The sequence below is a fragment of the Carassius auratus genome, chromosome 20, assembly GCF_003368295.1.
Source record: "Carassius auratus strain Wakin chromosome 20, ASM336829v1, whole genome shotgun sequence".
In the NCBI taxonomy this organism is placed as follows: domain Eukaryota; kingdom Metazoa; phylum Chordata; class Actinopteri; order Cypriniformes; family Cyprinidae; genus Carassius; species Carassius auratus.
In genome coordinates, this window is record NC_039262.1 from 27,732,232 (window position 1) to 27,751,429 (window position 19,198).

At 40.1% G+C, this 19,198-nt stretch overlaps 1 long non-coding RNA gene across 1 annotated transcript; it reads right to left on the reverse strand.

The window, feature by feature from the left end:
- On the reverse strand, nucleotides 1-427 carry LOC113037701 (uncharacterized). Its single transcript, XR_003274662.1, has 2 exons — nucleotides 368-427; nucleotides 1-305 (listed from the first exon to the last, which is right to left on the reverse strand). It is a non-coding gene; the product is annotated as an uncharacterized LOC113037701 (long non-coding RNA).
- Nucleotides 428-19,198: the final 18,771 nt, after the last annotated feature.

A 19,198-nucleotide genomic window follows, 5' to 3' on the forward strand; every position in this document is an offset into this window, starting at 1 on the left:
AAAAAAATGAACAAGGTTTTATTTGGTTAAAAGCAATTTAAAAGTTCAGTGTTCCTTCCGTGTCTCCCGACCAGAACGGAGCCAGACCTCGGACGCCGGGAAGGCGTGGAGTCGTCAGCAATTCGTGCCTGTACGGGGCCAGCAAGAGCCAGGATAGTCTGTCACCCGTCCCGGAGTGAGGGGGGTATCCGGGTAAATAGAGCTCGTGGATGTTTCGGTCGAGACCGGGAAAAGGAATAATTCTCGTGTCCACCTCCTTTTACAGGGACATCACATGCAGCATTCGGCCCAGAGAATCCTGTGATCTGCACAGCGGGGTAAGTAACCAACAGTAAGTATGTGTCCTTGAGTAAGTAATGGGGCTTACGGCTGGGAGATGCTTCGGTTAAGACCGGGAAAGGAATAATTCGTGTGTCCACCTCTTTCTACAGGGACATCACATGCAGCATTCGGCCCAGAGGATCCTGCGATCTGCACAGCAGAGTAAGTAATCAACAGCAAGTATGTGTTCTTGAATAAGTAGTGGGGCTTACGGCTGGGAGAGGCTTCAGTTGAGTGCCTGGGTGTGGATTACGGTGACGGTGGTGGGCTCTCGGGGTGGTGAGCGTCCGGCATTAACTCTATATATCTTCCCCACACTCTGTAACTTCACTTCAAACGATTTATTGTGCAAACACACCACTTCAGACACGGCACACCCACTCTTAGTGCAAATAGAGCCAGCACTCACCCAACGATGACTCCGTCCACTTCACAACGTTATCAGTCCCAGTCCAGATGTATACAATTGATCGAAATCCCAGATCAGGTCTCTTAACTTCCCTCCGATAGCGATGGCGCGGCCTGGTCTTCACTTGCTTTCCAGAACTCACACTCTTTCTGTCCTGAATATCTCCACTCGATCGCTGATATATCTGTTGCACAGCCAGATAACCGAAACCCCACAATAGTCTTCAAATACCTCCACACGCCAGCCCAAACGTCCCAGGAATTCACCTCTCCTAGGGGAACACGTCCAAAGAGAAGAACCACACACGGGGGCAAGCCAACCAGGAAGAATCGCCGGGAGAACGAACGACCAAATAGAATCCACGACCCTCCTCATGGTCTCTGCACTTCTCTTTTTATGTGGTTACTCCGCCTCCATAATCCTCTCACAGATCGCCACATCAAACTCCCCACACCAGATGTCAATCTGTCATTAGCGTTGTTATTGCGACATCGGGCGCAACCCGGAAGTGGACCGGTGTTACCGCGACACCGTCCCGAGGGGAACACAAAATTCCGGCGGGACTTAGTTCCGCTTCCCTTTCGTCACCCCGTGACATATGCACCTGTTGCATGGGCATGATTAATATACTGCAGGCCTCCAAACAGTACAAAAACAAATGGCCAGGCTGGCCCTTATGAAACAAAAATATATTGCAGTATATTGGAAAATATAATGTAATATATTAGGCACATATTCTTATATATATATATTTATTTTTTCCAATATATTGCAATATATTCAAAGTGGCAATCATTTGTATATTTTGCAATATATTATATAATATGGGGAAGTCGTGGCCTAATGGTTAGAGGGTTGGACTCCCAATCGAGGGGTTGTGGGTTCTAGTCTCGGGCCGGCAGGAATTGTAGGTGGGGGGTGTAACATCAACCATCCATTCATCCAGCCGCCAGAGGGCGCCATCTCCTCATTACTGACTGTGCTCTTCTTCTTCCTCCACTTCCTGTAGCTTCCTGTTTAAATCCAGCTCAGTTGTACAACAGATTGCGAAGTATTGCCAGCTAACCCCTGTCTCTACCAAGCGTTTTCTCATTGCCACATTGATTGCCTCGTGTATGTTCTTTGCCTGTTCTTGACCTTGTTTGTTGGATTACGATTTGGATTTGTTTGCTGTACGGACTGCTTGCTGTGATATTGACCTTGCTTGTTATTTGACCACGATTATCTGCCTTATCCTTGTGTGTGGTTTTCTCCACAATAAACATCTCCGCAAATGGATTCAAATACTCGACCGAGTCAGTCATCCTTACAGAATACTTCGCCTGACCAGAATCCAGCGGAGATTTCACAACTTCAGGCCGCCTTTGCTTATCAAAATGAGAGGATTACGGAGTTCCAAGCTCAACTTTCATCTCTGCGAGCCGCTAATGAACATCTCACCCGCTACATAAAATCTCTCCCAGCGACTCGACCTGAGGCGGTAAGATTTTCTTTACCAGATAAATTTGATGGCACAGCGGAAAGGTGCAAGGGGTTTCTTCGTCAATGTTCCATTTATTTTGAGAACCAGCCTGAGGCCTTTCTACGTGATACCACTAAATGTTCATTTATGATGTCACTGTTTACTGGCAAAGCTCTCGAATGGGCATCTGCTGTGTGGGATCAAGATGATATGATACGGACCTCATTCGATTATTTTTCAAAGCAGATTACTGAGGTTTTTCAGTACCCAGCTGGAGGGAGAGATGTATCTATGCAGTTGTTGGACTTTGGAAATCGTACTGCTGCAGAATACGCAGTAGATTTTCGCACCATAGCAGCGCAAAGTGGCTGGAATGAGGCCGCGCTTAAACCAATCTTTAAGCGAGGTCTTCACCCCAAATTACAATCAGAGATTGCTTGTAAGGACATGGATATGGACTTACAGCAACTTATAACCACCACGATCCGTATTGATAATCTGATACGTAACCATCCCACCTGTCCCCTAACAACTTCAATGTCTGCCACAACTGCTAGTGGCCTGGAACCTGTTGAACCCATGCAAATCGGCCTTACCAAAATCTCAATGGAGGAACGTGAACGACGGCGTGTACAGAGACTATGTTTTACTGTGGGCAACCAGGTCATCAATGCCGTCACTGCCCCAACAAGCCCACACCATCTAAAGTGAGTATACATTCAGGTAATCTATTCACCAAGTGCTTGACTCTCGTTATGACCATCACTTACGCAAGTTACGTACAATGTGTTTCAGCATTAATTGACTCAGGATCGGCACTGAACCTAATTCACCATGAATTGGTGGCTAAACTCAACATCCCTGTGATCCCTTGCATACCACCGATTCACATCACAGCCATCAACACTCAACCCATTGGCAAAGGCATCACTCATCAAACCATCCCTATTACAGTCAAGATTGGTGTGTTCCACTCTGAAACCCTCTCATTTTATGTTACAACTACACCCCGGCATCCAATAATACTAGGAAATCCCTGGCTAACCATTCACGACCCGCAGATTTCTTGGGGTTCCAGAGAACTTACCAAATGGTCACCGTATTGCCACAGTCATTGTCTACAAGGTCATATACCACTTCCATGTCTAACCACAAGTGATGAAAGTCCAATAACTAACGAAGCAGTTAAGATTCCCCCAGAGTACATTGAATTCCAGGAAGTCTTCAGCAAAGCCAAAGCTGCTACGTTACCTCCACACCGCCATTGGGACTGTGCCATAGACCTATTACCTAACACAGCACCTCCTAAAAGCAAGGTATATCCATTAACTATACCAGAAACGCAGGCCATGGAACAATACATTGAAGAAGCTCTGGAGTCAGGCTTTATCCGCCCATCCACATCACCAGCAGCATCTGGATTTTTTTTTGTGGAAAAAAAGGATGGTGGCCTACGCCCCTGTATCGATTATCGTGGTCTAAACTCCATCACTATCAAGAACAGGTACCCACTCCCATTAGTTCCCTCAGCCTTAGAACAATTACGTGAAGCCAAGATTTTTACTAAGCTTGATCTACGAAGTGCCTATAATTTAATCAGGATCAGAGAAGGTGATGAATGGAAGACAGCATTTATCACCACCACCACTATGAATACTTGGTAATGCCGTACGGCCTATCCAATTCACCATCTGTGTTTCAATCATTTATCAATGAGATCTTTCGGGACATTCTAAATGACCACATTATCGCCTACATTGATGACATTCTAATATATTCGAAGACACGTGAGCAACATATCCAACATGTGAAAGATGTTCTGTCTCAATTACTGGCAAACCACTTATATGTTAAGACTGAGAAATGTGAATTTCATGTCTCACATACCACTTTTTTAGGCTACAAGATCAGTCATCATGGAGTGGAGATGGACGCAAGGAAGGTTGAGGCAGTTACAGAGTGGCCACGTCCCACTACGGTAAAGGAAATACAGAGATTCTTAGGATTTGCTAACTTTTACAGGAGATTCATCAGAGACTACTGTACCATTGCAGCACCACTCACTGCTTTGCTTAAGGGGAAACCAAGGAAACTATCATGGACAACGCTTGCCCAGACCGCATTTGATACCCTGAAGACAAGCTTTACCACTGCTCCAATTCTGAAACACCCAAACCCTGACCTACCATTCATAGTGGAAGTAGATGCTTCTGACGTCGGCATCGGAGCAGTTCTATCCCAGAGACAAGGAAACCCTGGTAAAGTTTTTCCATGTGCTTTCTTTTCCAGAAAACTAACCACAGCAGAGAAAAACTATGATGTAGGAAACAAGGAACTACTTTCTATCAAGGAAGCACTGTCTGAGTGGAGACACTGGTTGGAGGGAGCACGTCATCCATTTCAGGTGATTACAGATCACAAAAATTTGGAGTATATCAAGAGTGCTAAACGTCTGAACCCGAGGCAGGCTCGGTGGTCATTATTCTTCACAAGATTTCATTTCACAGTAACATATCGCCCAGGAAGCAAGAATGGTAAAGCCGACGCGTTGTCACGAATATATGAGTCAGAGGGTATGGTTATCGACTCGAGATCTACGGTTACGGCTACCCTGCAAAAAGCTCAGTCCACGGTATGTAGGCCCATTTCGGATAATAAAGCAAATTAATCCAGTAACATACAGGTTAGAGCTCCCAGCTCATTATCGCATTTCTCCTTCATTTCATGTATCTCTGTTAAAACCCGCTCATCCTGCTTCCGGTCCTGCCTCCGAGGAGAGGGAGCCCCCCCCACCACTGGATGTTGATGGAGCTCCGGCTTACCTGGTCAAGGATATCATAGATTCCAGACGTCGGGGGGGGCAGGCTACAATACCTAGTGGACTGGGAGGGCTACGGCCCAGAAGAAAGATCTTGGGTGGCTGCCAAGGACATATTAGACCCATCATTGACCTGGGATTTCCATCATGCACATCCGGATCGTCCAGCACCTCGACCAAGGGGACGTCCACAAAGAACACCTGGAGGTTTTCCTAGGGGGGAGGAATCTGTAACATCAACCATCCATTCATCCAGCCGCCAGAGGGCGCCATCTCCTCATTACTGACTGTGCTCTTCTTCTTCCTCCACTTCCTGTAGCTTCCTGTTTAAATCCAGCTCAGTTGTACAACAGATTGCGAAGTATTGCCAGCTAACCCCTGTCTCTACCAAGCGTTTTCTCATTGCCACATTGATTGCCTCGTGTATGTTCTTTGCCTGTTCTTGACCTTGTTTGTTGGATTACGATTTGGATTTGTTTGCTGTACGGACTGCTTGCTGTGATATTGACCTTGCTTGTTATTTGACCACGATTATCTGCCTTATCCTTGTGTGTGGTTTTCTCCACAATAAACATCTCCGCAAATGGATTCAAATACTCGACCGAGTCAGTCATCCTTACAGGGGGAGTGCACGAACAGCTCTCTCTCCACCTTCAATACCACGACTTAGGTGCCCTTGAGCAAGGCATCGAACCCCCAACTGCTCCCCGGGCGCTGCAGCATAAATGGCTGCCCACTGCTCTGGGTGTGTGCTCACAGTGTGTGTGTGTGTGTGTGTTCACTGCTCTGTGCGTGTGCACTTTGGATGGGTTAAATGCAGAGCACAAATTCTGAGTATGGGTCACCATACTTGGCTGAATGTCACTTCACTTCACTTTATATGTGTCATCAATATATTATTAAATGTATTCAAATATATAAAATATTAGAAATAAAAAAGGAAAATAATATATTACAATATATCACAATATATTTTAAGAAATATATTGGTAAATATATTTTCCTTTCGTAAGGGGGACCCTGATAATTTTTACAAGCAGCATCTGAAAACATATTTTCTCTCTGTTATCTCGGTCAGTGTCATGTACTTGTCGAGGTACGGCCACGGCGACTCACTCCTCCAGATTAACTGTTCTCCGACCTCATCCTATGCCATCATTTCATCAAATAATTTTTTGCGTGACTGGCCAAGGAGTGGTACCATCTGGAGCAGAAGGTGGCGGTAATGCATCATAAAGATGGTTGCTTGCTATCCACCGTAAACACGAACAAGATGAAGTAGCGCCGTCACGTCACTACTGATCCAGGATCAGCGATCTTAGCAGTTGTATTTCCCAATTTGAGTTTTAGCTTCAGAAATGCTTGGGAAAATGTAGCTTGTGTGGAAGCTACCACACTACTTGGTAAAAAAAAAAAGAGCTTCGCTACTGAAAAGCTATTTGATTCAGAAAGCAGCGAAGCTACGACCAAGCTACTGAGAAATGTAGTTAAACTAGTAGCTTCGCTGCTTAGCGACGCTACTGCCCAACACTGATAGAAGATGCCATCGTCCATCCCAGATGTTTTACTGTAGACATCGTCTGATGCCAGTTTTGTAGACATCACCCAACCCTATCAGAAGCTATAGCTTACATGAAAAAATAATAAATCACAAACATGACACTTAAATTAAATAACTTTATACAGCTGATCTCAATGTCAGTCTTCATGCCCCCCTGCTCTGCACATTTTGTATGTTTCTCTTATCAGTTCAGAAAAATATTAGAACGTAGGTGCCCTGCGAAGTGGACATCACAGGATATTCCACCATGATTCCAGTTCAAAGCAAATATATGTGTTCCATTCAAAGTGCATTGAAGTGAGTGAGACGTGAAGTTAAATTGTATTTATTTACAGAGGTATGTGATGTCACACTTGTCCATGTGAAGACATTGTACAGCGTAAATCTGTGAATGACTGTTCCGAAGTGAAGTAAACTTTGACATATTTCCCAGCTTAGGGAGTTGGCAGCAGTAAACACTGTGTAGGGACCATGTCAATCTGAACACAGTTCATGCATGGAGCTTTTAACGAGCGGATTATCTGAATCAAGTGTGTTAACAAAGAGAAACATGCAATATGTGCAGAGCTTGGGGGTGCGAGGACTGGAATTGAGAAGCGCTGGTTTTATATATACTGACTTATTCATTAATGCGTAATATGTTGTATTTTTTAAACAATTTATGAGCTCTAAATGATTTTCAGATTTTTTTTTTTTTTTTTGGTTCAGACCATTTACAAATGTTAAGGTTGCCACTGCATATTTCAGGTAAGTTCCTGTTAAAAACTAACCAGAATTAAAAATAATTTGCTTATAATTTCTGCACAGCAGAGACTTGGTGTTTTTCCAAACAAAAGGAAATATATTGGTATCGGCTATCGGCCAAAATGAGTTTAAAAATATTGCCATATCGGATATCTGGAAAAATCCTATAACGTGCATAACTAATATGTATATAAATGAGATTGTCATAGACTTATGTTCGAAAGGCTATATTGTGACCAAACTGTCTGAGAACATCAATGATTGGCATCTTATACACGGACCTAAAATGACTCGGTCTGTGTTAAAAACAGAAAATGTACTGTTAAATCATTTACAGATAAAAACTGTTATTAAAGGGGTTATCATATGCCCATTTTCCACAAGTTGATATGATTCTTTAGGATCTTAATGAAAAGTTTATAACATACTTTGGTTAAAATTTCTCAATGATTTTGTAAAACAACACCCATTTTACCCTGTCAAAAACAGCTTTGTTCACAGCAACCCATTGTGGTGCATGTCCACCGGCGGCGCCAGGGGGGGGGGGTCTTGGGGGGTCTTCAAGACCCTGCCAAAAAATGCCTTGACCCCCCATTTGACCCCCCAGCCTCTTCCTGATTAAAAAATATATATATTCGGGATAAAGATCCAAAAATGTTTCTCTTCAAACTACGCAGAACAATAATAAATAATAATTATTTCGACATTTATTCATACACTGAACCGAGAACCGTTTCTGTCGGACGCGTCCGATTCGAGAACCGATGAGCTGATGATAACTGCGCATGCGTGATTCAGCGCGAAGCAGACTGACACAGAGCGCATCTGAACCGAACTGATTCTTTTGGTGATTGATTCTGAACTGATTCTTTGCTAATGTTATAAGCGCGGGTAAACCAAAGGCTTGAATGAAGGGCAATCATCGCCAATGACGGCATTACATCGAGCGCAAAAGAACCGGTGAACCATTTTTTTTTCAGCTGGTTTATTTGATCGAATTGTCCGAAAGAACCGGTTCACTTGAGCACCTGCTCCTTTTTTTTTTTTTTTTTTTTTTTTTGAGCACCTGCTCCTTTGCCCCTTAAGTGCCCTTTTGTCAAAGCAAAATTTTTGACGTGTTCCTGAAGATCTTAACGGATTCATCTAACGTTGCTAAAAAGAACATTATGTTGTGTATTTGGTGTAATGTGTTTATGTGGTTTAAAGTTAAAAAGCACATTATTTTCCACATACTGTACATTATTGTTTTTCCACTATGTCCCACCTTCTGAAACACGTTGATTTTTACGAAGCTCATCATTCTGAAAAGCGAGGTGTGCTCTGATTGGACAGCTATCCAGTGCGTTGTGATTGGCTGAATACCTCAAGTGTGTGATGGAAACATTACGCCCCTAACCATACTGACCAAACCAATAAAACCCATTACAAATGAGGCATTTATAGCATCAAGTAGAGACATAATTACTGATTATTATGACGGTGTTTTTATGCATTGCGTATTGCGCTGTGTAAACATAAAACCATGTCTGCATTTATCAGCAACAAGCGCTACTCTACACTGCTTAAAGCTCGAGTTTGAATCATCAGTGGCGAACTATTTAAATATGTAAGCATACTTACAAGCTGTGAGTCAGAAGCCCAGACTGTTCTTGCAATGTTTGAACTGCCCCACTTTATAGAAACATTATATTCACAATAGAAAATATTCACAATGAAACACACAGTGACTCCACGACATGGCGCCAGCGGCAACAGAAAGAATACAAGTTACGCCTTCTCTCTTTGTGTGAACATTTGGGTGGTGTTATGTAAATCTTCCCACACTGTGATGTAGAGATGTGAGGTGAGTTAGAACGAGTCGTTTTAGGAGGAATGGATGAGTCAACTTTGATAAAGAATATCTCTTTGGATCTGAGACTTTAGTCTCTACAACTTTACAGATCGTCTTTATGCACCAAGAGCTTGTGACACTCCAAAGAGAAAGAAAAAAATCTTTAACTAGCTGGTTTAGGTTTGATTAGGGTTGGAACTGCTGTTCAACAAGTTCAGCTTGAGACTAACAATTGTGAGTACTGAATTCAACATGAAATCATAACTGACTGCTTTTATGCTGTCCTGTCATATTGTGCATGTTATTTAAAAAATGTCAGTCAAAACTACTCCACCTGGATGTTCATGTTGAGCTGACACAGTTCAGCATCATTATAAAACATATTTGACCACAGAATGCATATTTTAACCAATCACAATTATCAATATATTGATTATTGCACAATTTCCCATTATATTTACATACAAATTAATGTCACCATGTTTTTTTACATTCCATTTGCACCTGTGTCTTTTGCAGCTTATTTTATATAATGTGGTGTAGTCATGAGGAGCTAGTTCAAATTTAAAAAAATGCTTCTACAAAAAAATGTTTCATGTGTATTTTTCTTTTTTTGTACTTAATTTTTGTTAGAAAATGTTTATTTATAAATGTGTAGGCCTTCTTGCATTATTATGGTGTAACTTTGTGATTATATATTTAGTGGCATAAAAAATGGTCTTTAAAATGACAATAATATTGCTTGCTTATTGCAGTTATTTCTGGGGTCATATATCGCACAACAAAAAGTTGTTATCATGACAGGCCTTATCACAATCAGGTATTTCAGTGAGGTGTGTAATAAAACAGCATTTCCTTGTCAGGCTGGTCTTAATCCAAACTAACTGGAATAATGTGTTTAATCTGCATAATGTCAAGAAGTCAGATAGATCAAAATGCAGGAGGAAATGTCATAGCATGACAAAGATGAACATAAATTCAGTATTGTTTACTGGACTTTGAGCAGAGCACTTCAGGAGGGTTGTTTGTATGGTAGCTGTATTGTACATCACCTGATAAACAACTGCATTCTTGATAAAGAGTCCAGTCCTGTGTTGATTTGAACAGCTGATACTGATGAGAGAGAGCTTATGTAAGTCAGGCAGTATATTCTACCCAAGACACGGACTGTCACTTAATATATTTGTAGCAGAAGCTGAGACACACAAAAACACACTCCATAGGTTTATGTCCATTCCCTTCCCACAAATCACCGTGACGTGATAAATGTCTCTCCTCCATGTCACACACCAGAGAAAGCTTTTATTGCTGTCTATTTTTGTTATCAAGCAAGATGCTGCACAGCATAACTGTATGTTAATGAAAAAATACCTTGAATATTCCTTAAAAAGAATATTATTATTAGTAGTATTATCATTATAAGAATCATATTTTTGTGTACCGTAGTAATATATTTCTGTTATAATTTCTTCAAGTTAAACCAGACTTTTATTTTGACAGATTGCCGTGAAGATCTTTTAGGTTCATTGTGTGTTTAATAGTAGTTTTTCTCAATGTAAACAGTGAAAAGCTGCTGAAGTGACTTTGGAGATGATGTTCATGTCCTCATACTGTATATTATAGACGAGTGTTATGTGTGTTGATGATATGATGATATGAAACTATGCCATTCATTCACAGAGATGTGCAGAACATGCAGAGTTAAAGGGACATGCACTGACTGATGCTGTAGACTTTGTTTCTGCTGTGTGGCAGACTGTTGGATTAATCCATGTCTAGTAAAAATGTCCAGAGTTTATCATCGTTATCAACATAATGTTATTGTGATCTCAGTATGATATTGTTTATCACCCAGCTCTAATCTTGAGCATAATCCGTGATAACTTCTGCAGTTCAGGTAAGATTACAGAGGTCTTTTCTCAGGAAAATCATTCTAGCTTTCCATTTAATTTGATGGCTGTTGGTCAGAGACAAACGGAATGATTGTTCCTTTCCTCCAGGATCATGTTAAACTGTAAATGCAGCTCTTCACACTGTGTCCTTCATGTGGATGTGTGTGGGTACATCACACTCATTGTCTCTCTCAGCACTCCTCTTTCTCACACCTCTTCTCGCTCTCATTTCTGTGTGAAGACAGCATTTCTCTTTGACATCTGGTCAGATTTACAACTCTACAAGACTTCTGTCATGGAACAGGCATGCTTGGACCTGCTCACATGAAGCTCCTGTTGTCACCACTTAACAAATGTTCACGTGAGCTGTTTTTTGTCTAGACCTGAATTAATGGAGACAGCAGAGTTGTTTGCAGCCTTCCATTAGTAAATCTCCATCCGAAGGCCAAAATAAAGCCCAAATATGCCCTGCAGAAGAAAGCTAATGCACATTATTCCAGGAAACAAGATTGAACTGCTTTCATTGATTCAACATGACTATTAAACACAGGACTATGTCAATATATGGTTTATCTGAGTTCTTCTTAATATACTTTACATTATAATAAATTATATTTTAATTCCAATGCTTATTTATTAAATGTGGGACAAGAGGTTCATAAATCTTTTTCATATTTGGAAAGGTGTTTGCCACATGTTGTTTTATCAAATGCATGTTATAAATGACTCAAACACGCCGGGTAAAGGCTTGATGGTGAACAGAAGTGGGTTCAGATACTTACTAGAGCCATCGTTCATTAACCAGCTATGCAAACTGCTTTCATAATTGCAGAACGATTTAATCGGTTTCATAATTGTGCAATTAAATCATTCTGCGATTATGAAAGTGGTTTGCGTAGCTTGTCTGGTTGCTTACCACAACCCTGAAACGATGTGCATTACCTTTGATTTGTAAGCATATTGGATTTTCAGCACAAGAGTGAGCTCTGTCCTTCGTATGGAGATTTACTACTGCTCACAGAACCCTTCTTGAGTCTTGAGTCTTGGCATTTCTGCAACGGGTTGTGAGATAATAGTGTTCCCTTATTATTGTTCTATTTCGATCTCGAGGGCCTATACTAATCTTGTTGGGTTTTATTAATGTCATTGTACAGTTTACCAGTTCTGTGGGCTCAGTCTCTTTCAGACATTTCAGGTCTCTTTCGAGGTCTTTCAGGGCCACTGGAACTTTCCTGGGAGGATGAATCACTGGCTTCCTCCAAATGTGATGTTACACAACCAAGTTCACTCAGAATATCTGTCGAGTTATATCCTTTCATTTCATACATCCTTTTAACTACACCCAATGTGTTGCATTCTTCTTCTTTTTTTTTTTTGATATTTTTTTTATTGTTTTTAGATCAACAAAACTACTTCCATTCAAACACAAACAAACAGGGAAGGGGGAGCAACAGACATATTATCAACAATTTACAATCTGAAGGAGGAAAAAAGATAAAATATATATATATATAGTCAAAAATTATATATTCCTTTATATATTCCAAAATGTCAGAAGAAAACATTGGCATGCGTCAGTGGTACTAGGTTTAGCCTTGTTAAAGGCTATGAATGAAAAATGTTTTTGCACACATGCAGAGTACACCAGTTTTGTATTAGTGTCTTCTTTGCAGTTGTTAAACCAGCAAACAACATTGTCTTCTTTAATGAACTCATGCAGTTAGAATCGCCAGTGAGAAGACATAAACCTGGATTAGACATGTAATGTCCACAGGTTGAAAAAGATTTGGACATTCTCAAAATATGTGGAGAAAAGTACCTGATGATACAGTTTTACAGATATGACAGTTATAAATCGATTACAGTTTCATTTTGTGTTGCATGATTCTCTGCCCAGAATTGCATAAGCTTTTTGCTCATCTACAGCTTGTCTTTGTTTTGGCATTGAAGTCTTTTCTTACCCAAGGTTGACATCTTGTGGCCTGAATATGTCACTAGATTACATCGTGACTTTCTCATGTCATTTATGTCCATTATCAATGCTTCCAGATCATGCAATGATATGAGACTGTTTGCACCGGTGTGTAACATTACAATCAGTTTCTGGTTGGTTACCTGGAGGATTTGTAGTTCTCTCTTTTTTCCTTCATCCTTCTCATTGATTTGGCACAGTTCAATTTCTTTCATCTCATTGGATCCAAGGAACTTTTCATTATCTTGATTGATTTCATGTAATCTATGTTGTTGTTGTTTTTTGTTTGTTTGTTTGTTTTTTTTGGGGGGGGGGTGCTTATATCCACATCTTGTTCATTCTGCTGCTGACTTTCTTAGGTTGAATGCATCCTTTTTCCTTTTTCCTATTCTTGCTTGTGAATTTAATGCACAGGAACTTCAGTGTCATTCTGCAGTGATTTTAATTGGGTTTCACTCACTTCACTGGCAGGGCAACAGAAACTGCTCTTTGGAGAGTTTAATTGGGTTAGTGTATTAACCTTCCTCTTATTTGGTCATTTGTGATAAGCACAAACAATACAGTTCCTTTATCAGTGACTTCATAAGCTATCCAAATTAACTATCCTTCTCTTTGTTTTTTAAAGGTCCCATAAAGTGCCTTACTTATTATTATTGTACTACTACTACTAATACTAATAGTAAAAATTGTACTTATTGTTATTTTAAGTGGTTATGCAATTTCAACTGAAATAGGAGTGGGCGTGACATATAGAGTAGCCCCGCCCCCTTTTAAAATAACCAATAGTGTTTGTTTATATCTGCTCAGACTAGAGCTGTTGAGCTCGGTAAAGCCACATTTGACAGCCACAGTCTAATAGATCACCCCCTAGATTTAATATGAAACTTTTAGTAAAACAAAACAGTGATCAGAATTATGCTGAGGCTGTGTAGTTTTAAAAGTGTTTAATATGATCCACTCTGTCAGCGTGAAACCAGACCTCATTTGCCCCAGTCGAAAGCATATTTACACCGTCTGAATCACTTCCTATTCACTTCGAGCCATTCACTGTACAGGAAATACTACACAGTGAACAAGTGACTGATCTCAGCCCCAGCTTCAGTATCTATTTATAGTGCAGGGGGCGGGTGCTTCAGATTCAAGAGAGCATTTGATTGGTCAGAAGATTTGATGAGAAAATGAAGTATGAGGTGAAGTAAAAAAAAGACTGTTGATCCATTTTGGTGGCAGTGATGAACTGCAAGCTTTGAATGCTTCTTCTAAATGTGAATTACTGTTTTGGGGCACACTGGCTTATAGGTAACTTTAAGACTAACATATTGAAAAAAAAAAAACATTTCATGGGGATTTCAAATCCGTCACAAACCATCCGGCGGCACACTTTATTTTTTCTAACTTCTCCAAGGTTTCCATCAAAGCTGAGCGCTCCCAGGGGCTTCAGTTGATCCACTGTTTGCCATATTGATAACATCTGATATACACCATGTAATGTATTGATGGAGGATGCATTCAACAATATATATAATGAAGAACTGGGAAAATATAAGTTTCCGCTGGCTTGAACTATTAGCTTAATCACATTTCCAGCAGCGGCGCATGATGCATCTTCTTCTTGCTTAATGGTGGATCGCAGACTTATAAGCACATTAATGGACCATTGACACTCTATCTACAATCTCAATCAGGAGTGTCAAAGGTCCATTTGAGAGATAGGTGATGATAATGCGCCTGCTGCTGAGGACGTGCTCAGGCCGGTTTGAACGGTTCGGACATTGCATGAATCAGAGTTAAAAAACTCTATAAGACTGATTGTTTTGTGTCTTTACACATCAATGTATCATCACAAGCCTCAGAGTTTCATTTGGTTTTGTTTGTATATGTTTTTCTCTCAAAGCCGTATCGGTTCACTCTCAAAGCCGTGATTCCCATCAACTTACAGAATATGACTGAAAGACTGCAACAATTTGTGTTAATGACCTCAGTTTGTGTTCTACTGAAGAACCAAAGTCACCTACATCTTGGATGCCCTAGAGGTAAGCAGATAAACATCACATTTTCATTTTTGGATAAACTATCCCTTTAATAGTATGAAAAAAAAAAAAATCGAACTTGTCCAAAACAGTTAATTCAACTCTCACCAAAATTGACACAAATCTTCTTCAGACCATCTTGGCAAAAAGTTCTCAAAGCACCCCTCCGTTCTTGAAATTGACAAAACTAATTAGACTAATCGAATTCAATGAAAAGCTTGCCAAATTGGACATGAAGCTGTACTTCTCCAACACTTTGTCATATTTAGACCAAACTTGGTGTGTGTTATGATAGCCATGACCTGAGGTTACTTGCACAGTCTTGCTGCAGCGCCACCTAGTGCCCAGGAAATATGAAAACTGCCTAGTTTGGCCAAAAATCATAAGACTGGTGTCTTTAGATTCAGAGCAGCATGCAAATGTTGAATGATACCCAATTTTAAGAATGATTTGACATATCAGTAAATTTGGTAGTTCATTTTTTTAGTGCTTTATTTTCTTTATTGTTATGCTAGGTGTATGAAAAACAGTAGATGTTTGCAGGTGGTGCTGGGGGAGCTGGGGGGTTTCAGGGATACTCTGATAGTGTGCCACAGAGAACCAACTCATAGCGAACCCTGAATCAGAATAGTTAAATGTTGAGCAATCTTGTGTCTGCAGAATCAGCAGAAGCCAGTCCGTGCCATGTAAATGATGGGATTGCTAACAGATTACATGTAAAGAATCAATCAGCCTGCACCATCTGGAGTTCCATGATTTTAATATTCATCCAGTTTTGAGAATATTGGTAAACTTTGGTAGCTAGTTTTTATTTTCTTTGGATATTTGTCCATGGTACCTGTTGCTCCAATTACTGATACATAGTATGGCATCAAATGTGAAATTTTGTTTTGCAGTTATTCTTAATGTTAGTTAACCGTGTATACAGAAGTAAATTGTGCTTACTGGACATCTTGATTGAAACTCAAACCATCGGGTCACTCTGTCAGTGCACTCCTATCCTCAGGTGTAACAGATAGACAGTGGGGTAAAGTGAGACACTGATCACCTGTCATTGGCTGTGGTTCTAATGTGGCTGTGGCTACATCAGTGTCATCTGTGCTGGATTAATAAAAACGTCATGTTAAGTTTAGTCAGAAGAATATCATGACAGATGACAGAGCACAAGTGTCCTGCTTTATCTGCACTGACTCTAATTCTGTCCTTGATTTAGACAAAGCCAAAAAGTTTCCAAATTCCACTAATACACTTAAACAACAGCAGATGTCTTGTGAGAGCAGCGAACCCTCTGCGATGATAATCGTGTTATGATTTGCATCAGGGTGAGAGTGATCATGATTCAGCTGGCAGAGTGTGCTGGCATGGAAGCGCGTTTTAGACGACCCTTTCCTCCTAAAACTCACTAATCACCCACACACGCAGTATTTACTGTATCTGTGGCACAGCAACAGCCGAGGCAGGCTTCATTTATCTGCTCATGTTGCTAGGTTACATGCTGAGATGTGGGCTAGTGCGATGTGTTCTGGACAGCAAGTGGACAGTAAGATCATGTGAGATTACCTTCTGAAACACACATCCAGATCATTATGCTGCTTTAACAACGCCAGCGTGCTTTCTGACTTAACTCCTGGTGGAGCTTTCTAGCTTCATCCCCAGATATGCCACAGACCTTCAGTCTGGTCTGACATATAGTAAGGCCCTTTCACACTAAGAATGATATTTATAAGATAACAGTCCACAACAGTTCACAATAACATTCAGTTTATTCTAAGCGCACTCATCTTCCGCTTTAAATGCTCTAGCTCTTTAAAGCACAATGGATTCTGATTGTCAAAATCATTTATCAGCTGTAAAGAAAAAAAATTCTGAAGGTGATTCCAGTTATGTAGTTCTTCTGTCATTACTGTTACAGCTGTGGTGTACAGAATTAAAGTCAAATTAAAGTAAATTCCACCTTTTTACTTCTCATTTTCTATGTAAATGTGAACTGACTCATGTCCTTTGCAGCATATCACTTTTAAAAATGTGCCTTGAGATCTTTTTCTCCACTGCCTCTGTCTCATGTTCTGTGTGAATATAGCCTCTCGCAGTTAGCAGTGCTCTTGATGGTTTTCCATTAGCAACTAACAAACAAATGTAAATCAACCACTCAGAACAACTGTGCAACCATATATTGTGAAGTAGATACCACACTAGGAGCAACTAATAAAACATTAAAAGTTTAAGTGTGTCTTCAAACGGCATACAGTCCACATCAGCGTCAAACCTACAGAACGTCCAGATGTGATGTTATTTGTTTGCTTTGATGAACCCTCAGTTAGTTTGCCCCTAGAAAGTGATAAAGCATGACATCATGCGTGATATAATATAGGTGTCTTCTCATTTGAAAACCAACGCACTCCTGTGAATAGACTTAATTCACAAAACACTGCCTGTTTCTGATTCATAGATGTGTGTAGTCTGATACATGTGATGCATCGGAGAAACATCTGTGTTCTGACAGCTGAAGTGCAGAGGGATCTGAGGAACTTCTTTGATTATGATCTTAAGTGATATACATGTGGTGATAGATGACATCACCATTGAAAGATGCCATCTCTGTGGGTTAAACTGGAGACAAACGCAAGTATATTAGAATTGAGAGTACGCCGCTAACAAGACACCCTTACAAGTGAGTCAATGCCATTAAAGCCAAGGTCATTTAGCAAGCTGTCAATAGCTGAAAGAAATGACCTTGTATCCGACACACTGAATTACAGACGCTGAAAGAACAGAACAGATAGAAAGAGAGAGAAACCGGATTAACAGTTCTCTTTATTTGTCTCTCTCCTCTTCTGAGTCATGCAGCGCTCCGAGTGAAGTACAGTGACAGGGAGAAGCTTTTCAGTTTATTCGTTCTGCCCACTTCCTTTCATATAGAACATAAAAATAACAAAGCTGAGATACAGACAGATCCCGAGGGCACAACCGCAGGGCTCTAGTGGAGCGCTCGCTATACTTTACACTCTGAAACACGCGAGCAACTTGGGATAAAGTAAGTTTTAAAGCTTAAACATCTGCTATAACTTCATTATTCTACAGAGGTGATGTATGAAGATCATCCAAGTCAACAATGTGACTATAAGCAGAATTCTTAGGAAAATATGAAATCATTTAGACTGAATGAAGCAGGATCCAGTTGTGCTGTAGATGCAGTAGTCCCATGAAGTCTTCAATCACAGGCTAAGCAAGGCACGGATGGACATTGAGAGGACATTTGGTCGTCTGAAGGGGAGATGACAGTGTTTGATGAAAAGGTAACATCAAAAACATAAAAACTACCATTGTTGCCTGTTGTGAGCTATACACTTTATTTGAAACTCTCAACAAGGACTATGATGAAGATAATGAGTCCAATAGATCAAATGACTTTATGATGTTTTCAAACAACCCGGCCAGCTCAATTATTGTTCTTATTTTTCAAGTCTTTAATTGGGTTACATTTTTTGATGACGTGCTAGTAATAAAACCAAACAATTCCCTCACAATTATACACAAACCAGCAGGATTGGGTGAATTCAAGAAAATAAACTTTCCTTTAACTGTTTTACAGTTCACAGGTTAAAATTGTTTGACTGCATTTATTATTCTATTAATTTCTATGCCATTCATTGGATTAATTCCCTTTTCTATTCCATTCTTTTCTAATGCAAGTAGTGCAGTTATGCCAGAAAGTACTGTTAATTATTGTCTTTAATTGTAATCTAAATAAACAGTTAGCAAGAAAAGATATGGTAACCATAAACTTGACCAAGACATTTTCCCGGTTGCATTATAAGGAATGTCAGTGCTACTATATACAGTCACCTTCATATACAGATGAATCAATAGTTACAATTAAAAAACAAACAAACTCAATAAGCTGCTTGTTTATATAACATGTTTTGAGCTACTAACAAAATGAAGAATAATATTATGCATTCATGATCAATATCCATTTTAACAATTGTATATTGTGCTAATAATGGTAACAATAATAAAAACCATAGGTTTAAGCAGAGTATACTCACTGGTCATTTGTAGTTTTGGAAGATGGCTCTGAAACTGACACATGTTCGTGTTGTTCGTCGAGCGTTGCATGGACTGATGATGGTGTAATTGAGTGTGATTCGATAATGT